The sequence below is a fragment of the Vicugna pacos genome, chromosome X, assembly GCF_048564905.1.
Source record: "Vicugna pacos chromosome X, VicPac4, whole genome shotgun sequence".
Taxonomy (NCBI): Eukaryota; Metazoa; Chordata; class Mammalia; order Artiodactyla; family Camelidae; genus Vicugna; species Vicugna pacos.
In genome coordinates this window covers 12,590,464-12,596,155 of record NC_133023.1, presented here as the reverse complement: position 1 = coordinate 12,596,155, position 5,692 = coordinate 12,590,464, and the positions used below count along the sequence as shown (strand labels likewise).

Below are 5,692 nucleotides of genomic sequence, written 5' to 3'. Positions count from 1 at the left end.
TAGCAATATGGATGGACCTGGGGATTGTCATTCTACGTGAAGTAAGCCAGAAAGAGAAAGAAAATTACTGTATGATATCACTTATACGTGGAATCAAAAAAAAATGAACTTCTTTACAAAAGAGAAACAGACTCACAGACACAGAAAACAAACTTATGGTTACTAGGAGTGAAGGGGGTGGGAAGGAATAAATTGGGAGTTCAAGATTTGCAGATACTAATATATTTAAAATAGATAAACAACAAGTTTATACTGTATAGCACAGGGAACTATAGTCAATATCTTGTAGTAACTTATGGTTAAAAAGAATATGAAAATGAATATATGTATGTTCCTATATGGCTGAAGTACTGTGCTGTACACCAGAAATTGACACAACACTGTAAACTGACTATACTTCAATAAAAATATTTTTTAAATAAAATAAAATAAAATAAAATAAAAATGGGCAGAAGACCTGAATAGACATTTTTCTAAAGAGGAAATACAGGTGGCCATAAGGCACATTAAAAGATGTTCAATATCATTAATCATCAGAGAAATGCAAATTAAAACCACAATGAGGTATCACCTCACACTTGTCAGAATGGCTATCATCAAAATAACCACAAATCACAAATGTTGGTGAGGAGGTAGAGGAAAGGGAACCCATGTATACTGTTGTTGGGAATGTAAATTGGTGCATCCACTATGGAAAACTATGAAGTTTTCTTAAAAAAAAAAAAAACTAAAAACAGAACTACTGTATGATCCAGCAAATCCATTCCTGGGTATTTATTCAAAAAAAAGAAAAACACTAATTTGAAAAGATACATACATTCCAATGTTCATAGCAGCATTATTTATAATTACCAAGATACAGAAGCAACTTAAATATCCTTCAACAGTTGAATGGATAAAGATGAAGTATATTACACACACACACACACACACACACACAAGAATACTACTCAGCCATAAAAAAGAATGTAATTTTGCCACCTGCAATGACATGGATGGACTTGGAAGGCATTACACTAAGTGAAATAAGTCAGACAGGGAAAGACAAATACTGTATAATATCACTTATATGTGGATATGTGGATTACTAGTGAATGTAGCAAAAAAGAAACAGACTCAGAGATACAGAGAACTAGTGGTGACCAGTGGGGAGAGGGACGTGGGGAGGAGCAATATAGGGGTAGGGAATTAAGAAGTACAAAGTATTACGTATAAAACAAATAAGCTCCAAGAACGTAACACAGGGAATATAACCAGTATTGTGTAGTAACTATGAAGGGAATATAACCTTTAAAAATTGTAAATCACTATGTTTTACACTTGTAACTTACATAACACTGTACCTCAACTATACTTCAATTTAAAGATGAAAGAAAAAATAGGAAAAAATAGAAGAAAATCATCAGGCTGTTTCAATGATCTTAATGTATGTAAATCAATATCTAAGTGACAAACTTATTTCAAAATATACCGAGCATGCAACAGGTGGGTGTTAAATGACTCTTTAAATAAAATAATAAATTGGCTGCCACTAGGAACATAAAAAAACTTTTAATTACTTTTTGAAACTTTTAAATAAAAGAAAAATGAAACCCAATACCTGATTTAGGCTGTTTAACAGAGTAATAGTATTAATAGCTAACATTTGAAAAGCACTTACTATGTGCCAGGCACTATGTGTTTTACATATATTATCTTAATCTCCACATTCAATTGCAAAGATTATTATTATAATTTCCTTTTTCCAGTTGAGGAAACTGACATTCAGAGAGGTTTAATAAGTTGTCCAAGTTCACACAGCTAGTAAAATAGCAGATCTGTGGTTGATCTCAAAAAGTCTATTTCCTGAGTCTGTAACCTTAACTGGCATAAGACAGAGAAAAAATCGTATGTAAATATGAAAGGTCATTTCTTAACAATTTGGTATCTCAAAGTTACAGCTGTGAGACAGCCAGGATGCTCCCTGGTCTCTTGCATTTCCTGACTTCATACAATTTCATCAAGCAATAAAATGTTAGGTGGATGTGATGGTGGAGATGTGCCAGCACTCAGACTGTTCTGTTGTGCTGCTTGCCATCAACTCTCCTAGATTTGTTGAGGGAGGTGGAGGGTGTTAAACCTCTAACTAAAAGCAGGTTTGTCAATTGACAAGGTTCTTATAATTTATGCTTTCCCTTGCCATCAAGACCGCCAACTAGAGAAAGCTATTTATAAGGCTGTTTATCCCAAGGTTGTTTATCCCACATTCTATTGTGCAAGGAGCATTTTTTATATCACATTTCCAGCACATCTGTACACACTACAAACAGTGCCTGCTCAACAAAAATACAGATGAGGAGGAGGAGGCTCAGATATACTCAGCAAATTCTCAAAAGGGGGTGGTGTGGCTGAGTAGTTAAAAGCAGAACATTAGAATCAGATCAGACCTTGGTTCAAATCCTGGTGCCACCACTTACAAGTCTTTGGGCAAGTTAGTTCATCTCTTGGTGTCAAAAATAGGTAAGAGGGTGTTATGAAGATTAAATGATATGATTCTGGTCAAGAACTTGCCAAGAGCTGCTACTCTGTCATCAACATCATTATCATCTCAACTTACCAGTAAAAATTTAGTAACTATGACTTCATCAAATTCTAAATTATCTATAGACTTCAATGTCATCCAAAGAAAAGAAATAGATCTTTACCATGGAAGACAGAACTGAGAGTCTAAGATTCTTGGTGACAAACCTTTCCTGGGGTCTTGATAGTGTAAAATCAGTACAAGATGGTGACCTGAGGTGGTCAAATGGAATCAAGACTGGTAATCCCATCTGCAGTCACCTGACGATCCTTGTCATTTCCTGAGAGAAATTACCTCCAATACTGTTCTGACTTAGAGATGTGACCCTTTTTCAACTCAGTATGGCCACAACTATAGACTGTCAATGCTTGAAGACAACAGGAAGCATGTCTTGGCCTATTCTGCCATTTCACTATTGCCCCACCCCCCGACCCCACATCCATAATCTCCAACATGACAGGCTTCCTTGAAGTCTGCAACAATTAAACAGAGCCATGCTCAAAAAAAAAAGAAAAAAAGAACAGATTTTGTTAAATGAAAACAAATGAAACTAAAGGAAAGGTCATAGTTTTTGTATTTCTGTAACAAATACAATCTAATGATATTCCATATCTGCAAGAATCTCTCTCTCTCTTCTAGGTTATAAGAAAATTTCTCCTTCATCAATCATCTTGCATACTTTCCTTAGGGGAAAATGTTTACATTTCATCACATCTTTGAAAATGTAATAGATCTCCATCTTAATCAACCTTTCTAATTTGGATCATTCCTTTAAAAGGCTGATGAAAACATTTATTTTTAAGAATACAACTCGGCAGCGAATTCGACTGGTATCAGAGGTACCATAAGTCAGTGCAGTTTTAGGGATAGTTTTGAGAATGAACAGCTGTGATGCCCACAGTAACTCTGGCAGATTGATGCAGCAATGGCTCCCAATTTGTTCAAGTCTCCCTGTATCCATACTCTGGGGTAGTCTCTTTCTGCTCTAACTCTAGACTTGGCCATGTGATTTTTTTGATCAACAGGATAATAGCAAATGTGAAGCAAGCAAAGATTTGAAAAGCACTTGCACACTGGGGCTATCCTTCTCTTGCTATTCTTAGGACTCTTGCTATAGCTGCCACATGAACAGACCTATCTAGGGCTGCCTGATGAATTATGAGAGAAATCCAGCTAACAGCCAGCCAATATCCTACCTGACCCAGCGACTGTCTGCAGACCCATGTGAGTGATGCCTAGTTTAGTCCAGCAGAAGGCTCACCTATCTGAGTCCAGTCCAAATTTCCAGAGCAGCCACTAGGCTGCACAGTGGTTTGTTATACAGTGAAAGCTAACTGACCCAGGGTCCCAGTGAGAGCAGAGTTGCAGAACCAGCATTGGGGCAGAAGTTGGATCCTATCAGAACAATTTTGCTTATCAACAGCTGTGAGTGACACTGATGTAAAACAACAGAGGTGAGCACCCCGGTGGTCCACCCCATCCACACACAGTTATCAACATGGTAACTATGAAAACTGGAACAAACGTAGCTACAAAGGATGGGGTGGGCTGACCCCTGACAATTCAGTGTTTACTATCAATTGAGTAGGCACTTGAAATTATGAAGATTTTAGGAATAGTAGGAGCCTCCAGTTAAGAGCCACCTAAAACTTCACTTGTCTGCTACTCTGCATCTCATGCTTTGCATAGTAAAGCTCCTGTAGCCCTTGGTTGGATCACATCAACTGGCTCGAGAAACTGGGACTTGCTCTAGGATTTTCTTTTCCAATCTACTTTTCCTAAGTATATGCTCCGTAGAATATCCCTTCAGAAAAGGGTTCTGTGGTCACATAAATTACTGCAGACCCTTGATCCCTCTTAGAATTTCACAATGTACCCTGGCATATTAAAGACCAGTTTGTCTTTATTTATTCCAGTGCTGAAATATATTGGACCATAGAATCCTTTTTGTGAGAAACATATATTAAAAACTCATTAACCAATGCTTCTCAGAGCACACTTTGAGAAAGTTGTTTTTTTTAACTTTCTTATGATGAAATACAGCGCACATATGGAAAAGTACATGAAGCACAAACACGCAGCATAATGAATTACTGTAGACCAAACAGTCTCGTAACTACCATGCTGGTCAAGAAGTAGATCACTGAGTGTGTCAAACAAACCTGTCTGGTCATGTTGGAGTCACCCTGACCCCAAAGGCCACGCAGTATTCTGGTCATCTTTCAGGTGGTCAGGACAGGCACAACACAGGCAGCAACGGAGTGAGCTTTCCTTACACCCTGCCCCCCATCCACATGCCTCAGCCCTGACCTGCAGGGACTCCTTCAAGAGGCCAATAGCATATAAGGACAGCCTGCTGTTCCAGAGCCACGTGTGACCAAGCTGCCCCTATTGACAATGCAACAGTCTTGTTTTCTTACACTGCATGGCAACCCTGGATTCAATGACATTGAATCCACTCTCCAGAGATGAAAGGCTATTGGGCAGGTTTGGATGCATCTGCCAAGACTACTAACGAATCCACCATTTCAAGCATTTTAATTGGCTGCATAATGGAGCATCAGGGTGCTAATATCAGTAAGATCCCCCAGATGTCTGGGGCATAGTTCAACATTGCAAACCCAATGGAAGGATTTAAGTTAGGCAGGTGACCATCACTGGACCTGCTGCCAGCAATAGGCTACTTCACTATGTCACTGTCAGGCTTTCCTCAGAGATGGGTGGTACGGGGCGCCGCTAAAACAATGCAGATTTGTCCATAATTCTTTTTGGCCGTTCACCACTCTTGATCCATCTGTGTAGTTTCCGAACAGTCAGCAATTCTAGGTTTTAAACAGTCCCTAAGTTTCAGTTTCTCTACGCTTTATCATCCACTTGTGATTTTTAAATTATTCTAATTCCTTTCTCCATTCAGCTGTTAGAGCAGAGTTCCATATTTAGTTTTATAAGCTTCCCTCTGTTTTGTTTTATTTTGGGGTTTTTTGCTCACGAATTTTTTTTGTTGTTGTTGGTCACAGAACTCTAAGAGTAGAATATGAATACAATTCAGGTTAGTCTATAATGTCAGAAATTTTTCAAAAGCTAATTAAAAGATGGACTGGAAAAAATTTTAGCCAGCTAAGGTTTTCCTCA

General features: G+C 38.2%; 1 pseudogene; it reads left to right on the top strand.

The window, feature by feature from the left end:
• Positions 1 to 1,476: 1,476 nt before the first annotated feature.
• On the top strand, positions 1,477 to 5,300 carry LOC102531356 (poly(rC)-binding protein 2 pseudogene; annotated as a pseudogene).
• Positions 5,301 to 5,692: the final 392 nt, after the last annotated feature.